The sequence below is a fragment of the Anoplolepis gracilipes genome, chromosome 3, assembly GCF_047496725.1.
Source record: "Anoplolepis gracilipes chromosome 3, ASM4749672v1, whole genome shotgun sequence".
Classification (NCBI taxonomy): Eukaryota; Metazoa; Arthropoda; class Insecta; order Hymenoptera; family Formicidae; genus Anoplolepis; species Anoplolepis gracilipes.
This window is the reverse complement of record NC_132972.1, coordinates 16,733,884-16,750,432: the sequence shown is the minus strand read 5'-3', so window position 1 is coordinate 16,750,432 and position 16,549 is coordinate 16,733,884. Positions and strand designations below refer to the sequence as shown.

Here is a 16,549-nt window from a genome sequence, read left to right as displayed (position 1 = left end):
TAAATAAAAATTGTAAGTCTCTTCAAAATACACGTTTTATATCCTATCCATTTTTATTATACGAGTGATAGTTTTCGAGAAAAAAACGATAAAGACTATAAACCTCATACAATATTAATTATAATATCATATATAATATAGTCCCACTGTATCCGCGCATACACTTTCCTACCCACACAACAAATAGGTTGGGTTAGGTTATTTTTTTTGGAAGTGGTGCCCCCCACAGGGGGGCGGAACCCTCTGTATCCACGCATACACTTTTCACGCATAGAAAGTCTACGCGCGGGCACAGTGGGTTCCACCCCCCTGCGGGGGGCTTCACTTTCAAAAAAAATAACCTCATCCAACCCATTTGTTGTGTGGATAGGAAAGTATATGTGTAGAAAGTGTATACGCAGATACAATGGGTTCCACCCCCCTGCGGGGGACTCCACTTCCAGAAAAAATAACTTAACCCAACCCATTTGTTGTGTGGGTAGGAAAGTGTATGCCCGGATACAGTGGGACTATATTATATATTATGTTATAATTAATATTGTATAAGGTTTAGAGTCTTTATCGTTGTTTTTCTCGAAAACTATCACTCGTATGATAAAAATGGATAGGATATAAAACGTGTATTTTGAAGAGACTTACAACTTTTATTTGAAACATTTTTTTAAATTTTCAGTATTTGATAAAATAATTGCAAAAAACGTCAATTTTTAACAATTTTTGTATGTAACTTTTTAGTAAACAACGAGCGACGTCTAAAACCTTTTAAGCGTTACTAAGGGTGATGACCTTGACAACATATGTCAAGGTTAAAGACATCGGAGCATCCTCCCCTAAACAGGATATTTATCCAAAATAATAACAAAAATATTATTCGATTTTCTGTTTTTGTTGTGTATGCTTACTTAACTAATCTGTAACAAAATAATCATCTCTCTCCAAAGCGAAGCACTTTATACATTACACTAAAAACAAGTTACATGATTATTTATTTTTCTATTATTTTGCTTGTTACCATCTTATGACATACAGTGGACAAATGGGCCTATAGATAACTAGGCCCATGAACATCATTCTCTATGACAGTCTTTGACTTTGGCATTATTCTAAATGAAGCAACAAATTCTTTCATACTATCTTCACTTAATATATCTCATTATAAATGAAGCAACAAATTCTTTCATACTATCTTCACTTAATATATCCCCATTCCATTTTACTCATGTTTGATACAAACAGAAGATATAATAAACGTATATATATATATCTGTTCTCGACCAACTCTTAAAGCAAAATTAAATCGAAAAAAGCCCATTAGATCAGGTAGATTAAGGTTCAGAAAATCTCTCGGGATCTTTTCAGATCATAACATTTGAATCTGTACATCCATGATACAATTTATATTCAATATTACCTTAAAGATTCAATGAATGTTATATGAAATCTACTATTACTGGAATACTGGAATTACAATATGTATCAATGTCATAGCTCAAATGAAATGAAAGCATGTTCGTGGGCTCAGCTACTGATACTTGGATGATTAATTATCACTCACAATCATTCGCATAAAACGTTGGATTGTTCACCCAAATTAATGTCTAATGATCAAACAATACTACTTGGGGTACTGCTCAAACCGATCGGTTGAGTATTTTCAACTAATGTGGACTTCATACTTGACGATGGAGCTTGAATATCCATTGCTGCTGTTCTCATTTCGCCAAAGGGTGCCCTAAAGTATAGATATCTTATTAATTTTTTTCAAAAATTCATATTTCTTTCTATCAATATAATAAACAAATTATATTTTATATTTAGTGTTTTGCAAGCACATATATATCATTTTACAAAAAAGAATCAATGTCATTCTACACTAAAACAACTAAAAATTATCATATAGACCATTTATATAAAGTATTTATTCTTCTATTGTAAAATCCTGAAAGAATAACATTTTGTTCTATTATCATGACATTAACGAAAGTCTCACTCTTACAATATTTTTTAATATTTTTTTAAATAACAGTTTAGACGAAACTTTTGAATTAATGAAGAAAGAATTTTTGAAAGAGCTCACATATTGGCTGGGTTTGGAGAAAACGCTTACGCGCTAAAGACATTCTATCTTTGTTACTTATCGAAAGTTGAACAAAGACAGTACGTTGAAGAGCACGCTAATAGCGCCTCCTCAAACGCAGCCATTGTATTTACAATTATTCAATTTAAGTATTATGTAACAAATATTTAAATTAAAATTATATATATACAGGGTGTCCCCGAATTGGCGGATCAACTCTCGTCGATAGATAAAGCGTGTTAAACTGAACAAAAAAATCTTATATCATTTTGCTAAATTCGCAATAATTAATAAGATATAAATTAATAAAGATCGGCCAATCCATGCCAGTATAAGCGCACGGCGCGAAGAAACTTCCCAGTTGTTACTTGATACTAGACGCGCGGCAAGACATAAACGCAGAACGCACTGTACGTGTCTCTTTAAGTACGCCCTTTGTACATTCTTTGTACGTCCTTTGTAGAGCGCTCCGCCTACTGTCTCGCCGCGCGCCTAGTATCAAATAACAAGTAGGAGGCTTCTTCGCGCCGCGCGCTTATCCTGGCACGTATTGGCCGATCTTTATTAATTTATATCTCATTAATTATTGCAAATTAAGCAAAATGATATAAGATTTTTCTCTTGAGATTAAGATTTTCACATCTTGTATATATATACAAGATGTCCGACAATTCGCGCAACACCCTTTAAGGGAAGGTAGAGAGTGTTATTGTGAACAGAAATCCTGTATCATTTTGCGATTTTCTCAATATTTAAGGAAATATTAATTATAAAAAATCAGCCAATGAAGTGCCGCGAGAAGCTCGCTTCCCACTGTCACTTGATACTAGGCCCACGAGGAAACAGTGAGAGGAGCGCTTTGCAAGCGCGCATTATGGCCGGTATTCATAGTCCGATCTTATATTTAAAATAGTCTTAAGATCCCGTTCAACCAATGAAGTGACCACATAGCATCATTTTATTGGTTGAACGAGGCCTTAATACGATCTTCAATATAAAATCAGACTATGAATATCGGCCTTATGTGTGTAATTCTTTCGAGTGCATAGTGAAGCGCGCTCACAAAGCACTCCTCCTAGAGACCTTCTAATAAGAGTCTCGTCATAAGGCAATCTGGGCAAAATTCTGCGAGAGAAAGATATATATTCACTATTCTTCTCTCTCTTACCTAACCTAACCCTAACCTCTTTAACGCGCTGACCGCTGATGTTATAATGTTTGTGATAGTAGTTTATGTTTTCTCATTAGATACACAAATATTATATATCTTAGGTTTTCATAATGCTTGTGATAACAGTTTGTTTTCTCATGAAAATAAAGCAATTTATTATTTCATGTTATGTGTTTATTTTTTTTATTTTTATTTTATTTCGTTAATTTTTATGCAATTAATAAGGATTAAATTTAATTAAGGATTTTATTTAATTACTAAAAATTAAATATAAACAGTTTTTTATTATATATATTATTTTGATGTTTAATATAAAAAGATTATAATATTTAATTCTAAAACGTTTATTTTTTATTTATGTTACTGAAATACAATGTTTATGCTAATAGTAAAATTAATATGATTCAAATATGAGCGGGAATTGCCCAGATATAGAGGACCAATCAAAAGTGGATATTTTATGGCAAGACTCTTATTAGAGGGTCTCTAGCTCCTCCCACTGTTTCGTCGCGGGCCTAGTATCAAGTAACAGTGGGAAGCGTCTTCGCGCGGCGAGCTTCTCACAGCACTTCATTGGCTGATCTTTTACAATTAATATTTTCTTAAATATTGAGAAAATCGCAAAATGATACAGGATTTTTCTGTTCAGAATAACACTCTCTACCTTCCCTTAAAGGGAGTTGCGCAAATTTTCGGACACCTTGCATATATATACAGATGTCCGGTAATTACGCTCAGCAAATGATATTATATACAAGGTGACATAAAATACAAGATATCGTAAAATATTCATTTTTCGATTATCTTACCATAATACTTTTATGCAGAATAATGAGACGAATCAATTGGTGTAAAAAAAACATATAGTTATCTTTAAAAAAAAATCTGAATTTGCAACTAGCAGTTACATATTTTTACTTTAACATAATTATGTGTTTTTACTCCAATTGATTTGTATCATTATTCTGTACATAAAAGTATTAGGGTAAGATAATCGAAAAATTAATATTTTATCGAGATATCTTGTATTTTATGTCAAAATATTGCAACTTTGAAGTCTTATAACTCGAAAAGTACTTCACGATAAAACATTTAATTATAGTGTTTTGGAAAGCTCTCGAGATAAGCTACAAGAATATGTAAAAATATATAGGGTGTCCCATCTAAAAAAATCGACGTGACCTTCACATGACCTTCACATGAAAATTCAAAGTCAAACCAATGGTACCATCTTATGGCCCCCTCGAAACCCTATAACTTTTGTTCGAAACATTCTCTCAGAAAATGCTTTCCTGCTGAAATATTACAGTGGCTAAGTTAAAATGGGTCACCCGGTATACAGCGTGTCCCACCTAGAAGTGGTCACCTCCTTTTATCTTTTAAATTAAAAGAGATAGATCATAACAAATATATATGAAATTAAATGGCTTGAACTAAACTTAATTGTGAGTATAGTGGTTGATTACAAAATTTATCTGTATTAAAGAACGGAGAGATATGCATAATTTTTTTATGATAATGTAGATATTTTGATGTAATAAAAGTTGTGGCACTATTTAAAACGAATACAACGATGTATAATTTAATATAAATATTTTACATATTATACGAGGTTTTCCGGCTTGAAATATCGCGGGCGACGTCTACCATTTCATTTTCGACCCTGCGATATGGCCAACTTCTGACTCGTGCATTAGAAGTTGACGTAAAAAAATGACAACATGACATACGTAAGATAATATGTAAAATACGTATATAATATGTAAAATACGTATATAATATGTAAAATATTTACATCAAATTATACATCGTTGTATTCGTTTCAAACAGTGCTACAACTTTTATTATATCAAAATATCTACATTATTATAAAAAAATTATGCATACCTCTCCATTCTTCAATACAAATAAATTTTGTAATCAATCACTATACTCACAATAAAATTCAGTTCAAGCCATGTAATTTCGTATATATTTGTTATGGTTTAACTCTTTTAATTTAAAAGATAAAAGGGGGTGGCCACTTCTAGGTGGGACACGCTGTATATATATATAATTATATAAATTAAACTACGTGTTTAAAAAAGAGAATTTTTCTTTTTAATTAATCAAAAATATATTATTTTTGTTGACAAAATTTGTTTGTGTATACTCATAATTTGCCTTCAAAGTTTATTATTTTCAAATTAACTATCATAGTGATGAGACTAGAAATTTTTATTTTTTTAGGACAAATATGTTCCAAATTTTCCTGTTTTCAAAAAATAAAGTAAAAAGAAAGCTATAAAAACCTACGCGTTATAAAATATATAATATCTGATGGATTTTTGCCATTTTAGCAGATGTTAGCTTATTTTATTAATTATACTAATGAAAAAATGTCTTAAATACATAAGTCGGCAAATGTATTTTTTCTCAATCACAAATATTAATCAAAAAATTCCAATATGAATAAAGCAATGAATAAAGCATGTTAATATTAAAGAAACATTACTCAACATTACACCAATACTACAGCAGGATTTTAAAAAATATAGTTAAATATTGAACAATGAAAGGAATATGGAATGAAAATGATAATATTAGTGCACATTTTAATTGCTGAAAAAAAACAGCATACTAACATTACAATTAATTCGATGTAATTATACAGAAAGAAATTAATCGCCAATTTTCTAAATTGTGTATGTTGTGTTTGTATGTGTGTGTGTAATAGAATCGGAAATTAATTATTATTACACATGTCAGAAAAACTTTTTATTTCTAATTGAATATTTTTATAAACTTTATCTCTAATATTCTTCTAAAATGTTAGAATATTTAGAAATTGATTTCTTTGCCTGTATGAAGTTAGCCCCCCATTTTTTGATTTTGGATATTTTTTGAATTGTTCCAGGCTGTATGTTTGTTCTATATTGTTCTAAAATTACAAGTCGGAAAAAAAACGCAATGGAAGAAAAAAACTGTTTTTTTAGTGGTCCCCCATTTTTCGAAAAACTCAAATTTTTTTGTTGTCCTGGATTGTTCTAGTTGTTCCAAATATTGTTCCAAAGTTACAAGTCAAAAAAACAAAAAATAATTATCTGTCTCCAAGAATAAAGTGCCCTTTGTATGATTATTCCGGAGAAACTGAGAGTTGTTCCAGATTGTTCTATGTTTAGATGTTATTGTTCTACAGTTTCGGACCGTTAACGCGACTTTATCAATCAAAAAAGACAAAATAATTATCTATCTTCAAGAGTAAAGTGCCCTTTCTATGATTGTTCCGGGGAAGCAGAGAATTATTCCAAGTTGTTCTTGTTCATCTTCAGCTTGAATATGTAATTTTGTGTTCATAAAACAATAATGATAGGTGTAAACATAAAAATAATCTTTGGACGCTCTATGTTATTTTTTTGCTATATTTTCTTAAATCATTCTTTGGGGAATGTAATACTTTGGAACAATATTTGGAACAACTAAAACTGTCCAGAACAACAAAAAAATTTGAATTTTTCGAAAAATGGACAGGACCACTAAAAAAACAGTTTTTTTTGCTTTCTGTATTGCGTTTTTTGTTTTTTTGATTTGTAACTTTGAAACAGTATAGAACAAACATAGAACAATCTGGAACAACTAAAAAAATATCCAAAATAAAAAATGGGGGGCTAACTTATATATCATACAGGCGATTCCTTCTGCATATCTAATACAATTATAAAGGTTTTGATTAATTAATTTGTTTATTAAATTTAATAACGATTGACTCAATCTAAACAAATAAAAGTAGAATTTAATAACGTTTTGCAACAAATTGATAATAAAGATTTTATCTCCAATTAAATCTCAACACATAGTAAAAGGATATACAAGATTATATCACATTAATTAATACAATATACAGAGTGTTTCAGACCACCTGTCCATCCCTTTTATTTTGAAAAGGGGTGATGCTAAGAAGTTGAAAAAGACATATTTATTATGAAAGCCTATCTAAAGGTTCTGATGGTGGTACAGTCGGACCTCTTATCTTACGACCCTCTTATGCTACGAAACCTCTTATCCTACGACAAAAAATCCTCTCGCTACGACCGCGAAAGGGGAATTATACCTCCACTCTCAAATTTTTGTCGTAGGATCAGAGGTTTAAGGGGAAGATTCCGGACCGAAAATGTTGTAGGATAAAAGGTTTGACTGTACTTTCAATTTTGGGAATCCCTTGAAAATACCAGAAAACGGGGGGCAACTCAAAAATTTTAAATTGCAACATGGAGCAACATGAGTCTCGTTAAAGTTTTAAAAAAAAAACTTTTGTTTGAAAAAAAATTTGATATCACTTAGCATTAGAGAGAATTGATTAAAAAATGCTTGCAATGATTGTAACGCTCGAACTTATAAATTACCTTAAAATATCGATATTTTGGTATGGATTACGAGCCAAACATAAACATGAGTCAAACTCGTGATACGGATCACGGACCAAACATAAACATGGATGATTTGTTATGGTTTCAAGAAAACGATTGTTCGGCGCATTTCCCAATAATTGTAAGGTGCATAATTAATCAGCTTTTACTTCTGCAAGTCTTGAGGGCGATTGACAACATGAGACGAAGGATGAAAAGATGTCTCCATCAAGGTAGCAGGTTTTGAACATTTGTAATTAATTTTTTATCATTTCCAAGCATCACAATAAATGCAAATGTTTTTTGTTAATTTCTTGGTATCAATAAAAGATATCAAATTTTTTTTTAAACAAAAGTTGTTTCTTTTTAAAACCTCTATCCAACGATACACATGTTGTCCCATGTTGCAATTTAAAATTTTTGAGTTGCTCTTTTTTTCCGATATTTCCGGGGTTTCCAAAACTGAAAGTACCATCAGAAACTTTAGATAGCTTTCATGATAAATAAGTCTTTCTCAACTTCTTAGTATTACTCCTTTTCAAAATAAAAAAGGTGGACGGGTAATCTGAAACACTTTAATTGTGTGCGTGTGCGTGTGCGCGTGCCCGCGCGTGCGTGCGTGCGTGCGTGCGTGCGTGCGTGCGTGCGTGCGTGCGTGCGTGCGTGCGTGCGTGCGTGCGTGCGTGCGTGCGTGCGTGCGTGCGTGCGTGCGTGCGTGCGTGCGTGCGTGCGTGCGTGCGTGCGTGCGTGCGTGCGTGCGTGCGTGCGTGCGTGCGTGCGTGCGTGCGTGCGTGCGTGCGTGCGTGCGTGCGTGTGTGTGTGTGTGTGTATGCGCGCGTGTGTTTACAGCATTTCATTATACGGGATGTCTCATAACTAATGAGCCAACGCTTGTGAGTGGGTAGAGTACAGTGAACTAAACAAAAAAGTATTAAGTCATTTTGCGATTTTCGCAATAATTATTAAAATATTAATTAAAAACGCTTAGCGAACAATATTATATATATCTACAAGATGTCCGGTAATAATCGCCCCACCTCTCTAGGGCAGATAGAGCAGGTAAAATTGAACATAAAAGTCCTGTATCATTTTGCGATTAGCGTAATAATTATTGAACTATTAATTAAAAATGCTCAAGGCATGCTGAGAGCTATATGTGGCGCGCGCTCATACGCTGAGCGTTTTTAATTAATATTTTAATAATTATTGCGAAAATCGCAAAATGATACAGGACTTTTATGTTCAGTTTGACCTGCTCTATCAGCCCTAAAGAGGTGGGGCGATTATTACCGGACATTTTGTACATATATATAATATTGTTCGCTAAGCGTTTTTAATTAATATTTTAATAACTATTGCGAAAATCGCAAAATGACTTAATACTTTTTTGTTTAGTTCACTGTACTCTACCCACTCACGAGCGTTGGCTCATTAGTTATGAGATACCCTGTATAATAAGTATTATATACATTGCAATATTTCTGTTTTAATTATTTTTACTGTTCGTTCTTAATTATATGCACACACATATATATATATATATATATACAGGGTGTCCCCGAATTGGCGGATCAACTCTCGTGGGTAGATAGAGCGTGTTAAACTGAAAAAAAATCTCATATCATTTTGCTAAATTCGCAATAATTAATGAGATATAAATTAATAAAGATCGGCCAATCCGTGCCAGTATAAGGGCGCGGCGCGAAGAAACCTCCCAGTTGTTACTTGATACTAGGCACGCGGCAAGACATAAACGCAGAACGCACTGTACGTGTCTCTTTCAGTACGCCCTTTGTACATCCTTTGTACGTCCTTTATAGAGTGCTCCGCCTACTATCTCATCGCAAGCCTAGTATCAAGTAACAAGTAGGAGGCTTCTTCGCGCCGCGCACTTATCCTAGCACGTATTGGCCGATCTTTATTAATTTATATCTCATTAATTATTGCGAATTTAGCAAAATGATATAAGATTTTTCTCTTCAGTCAACACGCTCTATCTATCCACGAGAGTTGATCCGCCAATTCGGGGACACCCTGTATATATATATATATATATATATATATATATATATATATATATATATATATATATACAGGGTGTCTGGAAACTACCGCAACATATTTTAAAGGCAGATTCTTTGGCCAATTTAAAAACAATTTTTCTTTAGCGAAAATGTCGAGACTATAATAGTCTTCAAACGGGAAACGATTATATTTCACGAATGACAGGGCTGGGATTTCGCGCACTCAGGCACGGCGAAATGACAAGTGATAATAGTGCTCTTATAAATAGCGCCTTTTTTCACGATATTGTAAAAATTTTCAATAAACATTGTCAAAATATTTTTTGCCGCTTTTCTATTGCATTAGTATATTTTTTTTAATGAAAAATAAGTATAAGAACTAAAGATAAATAAGTACATAAATAAATACATAAATTTTATTACTGCCCGTATTGTTATCTACAAATAATTATTAAATAATACGGCCAATGATCGAGCAAATTAATTTGATTCAAATAAACATTTCTGATGTTTCAACTTCATCTGTCAAAGTGTCGATCAATATTATTATCATGAAGGTGTTCACAATGCTACGCGGTGTGACAAATAAAATGTAAAAGAAATGAGTTTATTATTTATTTATTTTGCATTTTTGGATACTTTTACAATAATTGCATTAATTATGAACGTACATTTAGAAACAAAAACAGTTTTATATTGAAAAAATAAAATTACAGAAAATACTTAATAACAATCAAACATTTAACAAATAAGTTATTAAATTACAAAAAAAACTTTTACAGCAAATGTTCGAAATGACCAAGCAATCGCTACAATAATACAAGAAACGATTAGCAAGACAATAAATAGTCTATTACGATGCGCACAATTATGTATTAAGTGCCATAGTGGTCATTTCGAATATTTATTGTAAAATTTTTTTATTTAATAATTTAAAATTTGTTAAATATTTCATTATGTTATTAATTACTTAAATATTTTCTGTAATTTTATACTTTCAATAGGAAACTATTCTCGTTTATGAATATTGTGTTTACAATTTACGCATAACTTATTATAAAAATATAAAAAATGCCAAATAAACAAATGTTAACCTTATTTAAATGTCACGGTAGTTTCGGGACACCCTGTATATATATAATTAGAAATTAACTGTAAAAATAATTAAAACAGAAATATTGCAATGTATATAAAACTTACTATACAGGGTGATTCAAAACAACCTGATGTCCTTAAAATGACATATTCCTGAGTAAATTCTGAGACGATTTTTCCTTTTACAAAATTTTGTCTGAAGCTTAGTTTCTGAGTTATAATTAAAAATAATTAGCTATTTATCAGCCGAGTACAACGGACAAGCAGGGACGGTGCAACGCGTCATGAAACAAATGATTCTTTAAAGTCTACGGCACACGACGCTTGTTTTCGTGCTGAATTGTTAGCTGGATTGCGTGCTTGCTATCGTGTGGGTAGTACTGCTGCCAGTGCTGTTAACCGTGTTGCTGGCTTGACTTCAGGCGATACGGACTTGTGTACTGGCTTCTGTTATAATATTTATAATATATATACAGGATGTCCCGAAATGACCGGTAAATATTTTAATGGCAGGTTCTTTGAAACATTTTAAGGCGAAAAATTTAATACAAAAATGTTGAGGTTACAATAGTTTTCATACTAAAAGCGATTATATTTTACAAATGGTAGGGCTGAGATTTCACGCACTTAGGTACGGCAAAATAACAAGCGATAAGAGAATTAGATAAATTCATAGAAGCACTTTTATCATTGGTTATTTTGCCGTACCTGAACGCGCGAAATTCTAGTCCTGTCATTCATGATCTTTAAATCTTTCTAATTTGAAAACTATTTTAGTCTCGACATTTTTGTATTAAACTTTTCGTTTTAAAATATTCTAAAGAACCTGCCATTAGAATATTTACTGGTCATTTCGGGACACCCTATATATACAGGGTGTCCGGTAATAACCGCCTCATCGCTCATATACAGGTAGAGCAGGTCAAACTGAGTAGAAAAGTCCTATATCATTTTTCGATTTTCGAAATAATTATCGAGAAATTAATTTAAAAAATCGGCGAATAAAGCGCGAGTAAAGCGCGCGCGGCGAGAAGGCCGTCCCACTGCTACGCGGTTACTAGGCGCGCTACTCATACGCATCCATTTCCAGTCGTAGACCGCTTCTCCTATCATTCAATGAGCGCCTAGTAACCGCGTAGCAGTAGGATGGGCCTTCTCGCCGCGCGCTTGTACTCGCCCAGATTTGTCAATTTTTGTTAATTAATTTCTCGATAATTATTTCGAAAATCGAAAAATGGTAGAGGACTTTTCTACTCAGTTTAACCTGCTCTACTTGTATATGAGCAGTGAGGCGGTTATTACCGGACACCCTGTATATATATACAAGGTGTCCCATAAAGATTGAATCAACGTTTGTGAGCAGGTAGAGCGCATTAAACTGAGCAGAAAAGTCCTGTACCATTTTGCAATTTTCGGAATAATTATTGAGAAATTAATTTACAAAGATCGGCAAGTCCGGCGCGAGTATCAGGCCGCTACAAAAAAGATGGCGAGGACGATCCTAAGGACGGTCGCTAAGCGCGCGCGGCGTAAATAGGCGCCATTGCCTCGCGGTTACCAGGATTTTAGACGAGAAGCGTTGATAAGAACAATAGATTAGCGATTATTATTTAGCGACCGGCCTAGCGGTGGGTCGTCTTTCTCGCCATTTTTTTTGTGGTAGGCCGTCCTTCTCGCCATCTTTCTTGCAGCAGGCCAGATTTGCCGATTTTTGTAAATTAATTTCTCAATAATTATTCTGAAAATCGCAAAATGGTACAGAACTTTTCTATTCCATTTAACCCGCTCTACCTGCACCCAAGAAGTGATACGGTCATTTTGAGACACCCTGTATATATATATATATATACAGGGTGTCCCCGAATTGGCGGATCAACTCTCGTGGGTAGATAGAGCGTGTTAAACTGTAGAGAAAAATCTTATATCATTTTGCTAAATTCGCAATAATTAATGAGATATAAATTAATAAAGATCGGCCAATACATGCCAGGATAAGCGCGCGGCGCGAAGAAGCCTCCTACTTGTTACTTGATACTAGGCGCGCGGCGAGACAGTAGGCGGAGCGCTCTACAAAGGACGTACAAAGAACGTACAAAGGGCGTACTTAAAGAGACACGTACAGTGCGTTCTGCGTTTATGTCTTGCCGCGCGCCTAGTATCAAGTAACAACTGGCAGGTTTCTTCGCGCCGTGCGCTTATACTGGCATGGATTGGCCGATCTTTATTAATTTATATCTCATTAATTATTGCGAATTTAGCAAAATGATATAAGATTTTTTTGTTCAGTTTAGCACGCTCTATCTACCGACGAGAGTTGATCCGCCAATTCGGGGACACCCTGTATATATATATATATATATATATATATATATATATATATATATATATAATATATATTTATATTTATAATTTTTATTGTGATAATTGGGCGTGTTCACATATAAACATGTTTCTTCCTTATAAGCTTCTATTAAGCATAAAATAGCTTCTTTACTCCATTTTTTATTTTCGTTTCCTTTGCATTTTGTGGATGTCATTTTTCTTTTCAATTAACCTGCGAGAGTATACTTTAATGAAATTTTTTTCGTATAACTTAATCTGCGGTGTTTTGATTGGTTCTCGCAATGAGCCAGCACAGGATCATGCAAAAAAAAAGCACCTGTTCTATCACGAAAATCTAGCAGATAAGTCAGCAGCGTAACTACAAACATATGATTTCCAGCCTAGTAGACAGCAAGATTGTCAGCACAAGCACACGCAAATAATCCAGCAGATAAAACAGTTAATAATATCACACGATAATAATTATTATTGTTATACAATATTATACAATATCGTTTGAAATTTATTGAATTATTATTGCATTCTATACAATATTAATGACCATAGAAAAGCCATTCGTCTCATGATGCGTTGCACTGTCCCTGCATGCCCGTTGTATCCGGCTCGTAAATAGCTAACTATTTTCAATTATAACTCAGAAACTAAGCTTCAGACAAAATTTTGTAAAAGTAAAAATCGTCTCTCGTAAAATTCGCTCAAGAACATGTCATTTTAAGGACATCAGGTTGTTTTGAATCACCCTGTATAATGAAATGCTCATAAAAAGTTAAAACAATAAATAATGCAACATAGCCTCTAACTGAATAGACAAGCATCACTAATTTCAATATTAAGAGATATTTGAAACAGTATGGCTTGAACATATTGCAAATCTAAGTCTTATTTTTTTAATAAAGAAAAATTTATCCAATTTTGAAAGAGAATTTTAAAAATTTAATTGTATTATTTTCTCTTTTCTTAATATTGATTAATTTTATTGATTAATATTGATTAATTTCTCTCCATTTAGTTATCTGGAAGACACTATTTTGTATAAATTATCAGATTATCTTCAAATTTCGTTATTTGATGTTTTCAATTATATAGATTTAAAGCAGTAATACAATAAAATATGATACAAATTATAAATGGAAATTTGTAATAAAATGTTGACACATTTAAATGCAATAAGTAACATTAAATATTACATATTATTGCCTGGTTAGTGAAGTGGTGCAATGAATATTTGATGATTTATGTAGGCCTCCAGACATCAGGATCCTCCATGAGAGTAGTATGGTGATCTGTAGTAGGAGGCACTGTACCCTGTGGGGAACCCACACCCGACGTCATTCCTGCTGGGTCGGGCCTGGACCCTCTGTGTTATTAGGTTACATATTAGTATTTCATTAATAAATTGCTTATTAAAAAAAGTAACATTTTGTTCACAATGATTAAAATTAAACCCGAGCTTGTCTTGTTAAAGCTTTGACACAAAGTTTTTCTTCACATAAATGTTTTTGAGTTCATAAGAATTTCATAAAAAGAGAAATTCTTTGTAAAATAATTTTGTAAAATAATTTTGTAAAATATATTTCCCCACACAAACCAAAGCGTTAAAACGAGTTAAAACGAAGACAAACACAACACAAAAATATGTTCTTCCACCTTTTGGCGCAAGCAAAAAATAAGTAAAACACTGTACACTAAAAACCACATCACATATTATCCAGTTTTATATAAATGTAATGTTACATCGACGCCAAACTGTGTGACAAATAATCCGTTGATAAATAAGAGAAATAGATGAAATAAATGTGATTCATATCTATTTCTTTAAACTTCAAAAATTTGATACTTTAAGGTTAAGGATTCCAATGCCATCAGCCATTTCGTATTATAACCTCAAGAGAACATCAATGTAAATGTGTTCCTTAGCAATTTATAACCATATTAATAATTTTTTGGCATCTATAGAATTAGTTTGACACAATAATATAGCTTTATGATAAATATATAAAGCCTCATTATGAGGTAATAATATTGATGGTACAATTTCTGATTTTATAAGTCTGCTTTATCAAATTAAATTTTGATAAAAGACTATTCATACAGATATAATTCATACAATTTGTATCTGTAAATTTTTTTTTTTTTATATTGATATAAAGTTTTTGCTTAGTTATTCTATAAATCATATCCGTATTAAGTTTACAGAAAAATTATACATCACTTACTTTTTGCCCAGGGACATCAATCCATATATTATACCCGTTGTAAATATCAAACCACTGCCAAATATACTACTCATTCCAGGGCATAGGAAGACTGCTGGCAATGCTATTCTAGATCAACAAACACAAGACAAAGATATAATTTAAATTTATATGAATGTAACATTATAAAAAAAAATATAATATAAAAATCTCATTGTATTTGTAAATTATGAGAAAAAAATAAGATGAAAAGAAAATACAAGCAATAAGCAGCTGCTCTATTTCAATATGGTTTCTTCTCCACCCAGTCACTTAAATTCTGTACAAAGTCGATGAACAAACAGCAGCAAGGCGTTTCAATCATTACAACTAGAAAACCGGCTATCATTTGCCACATACCGCTAATTAAGCAGTCGATTTGACCGAAAAGTATCGACGCGCAATTCCAAGCTCCGAGAAAGATTGCGACTGTAAATAAATAAGATAATTTTTTTTTTCTACAAATTGCGTTTTAACAACTGGCAGTCTGAAAAGCCGATTTCTACCTCTATAATGTTGCATAATCGCACATATAAATAAAACAATACTAAAAAATTCAAAAATAAAGCAGGCTAAGAATGAAAGAGAAAAGATATATTTTCCATATCAAATAATACATTTTGCGTGCACGCACACATATACACACACAATGTATAAAGAAGGAGAGATAGAAAGAATGTAGAAGAGAATATCACATATTACATGTGTGATAGGAAACTCACTTATACTGCCTACGGTACCGAGGCCACGACCAGCGTACTTCATCCACCAAGGGACATCATCCTTAGCAACAGGATCCTGTCCAGGCCTTTGCATGATCGAGGCTATTTTTTCGCCGAAAGACTAAAAAAATGCACATACGTATACGATATAAATTTATATGCGCATACACGTTGTATTTAAAAGTGAATTACCATCTCTTCGATGTTATTTTCTAGTTTTCGTCAGCTGAAATCGTTGACAGCCCCTCTGTTGGCTGATGTCTACCGATATCTGTTGATATTAGTCGATGCATGGAAAATCGACCCGTTAGTTCCGCATTTCCTCTAATGAGGGCGCGTATCTACAGCTATATGCTATTTTGGCGCAAATTTCAAAAAAATAAGAAAGAAATGTCCTGCGATTCGTGACAAAATTTTTTAAAGTAAAAAAAATAAGATTAAGCAAAACTTTTTTTATAAAATTTATTCGTGAATATTTATTAGGAAATATACATACAT

General features: G+C 32.6%; 1 pseudogene; it reads right to left on the bottom strand.

Annotated features, from left to right (window-relative positions):
* Positions 1-287: 287 nt before the first annotated feature.
* Positions 288-16,340, bottom strand: LOC140664071 (calcium channel flower-like; annotated as a pseudogene).
* Between the last annotated feature and the right edge of the window lie 209 nt (positions 16,341-16,549).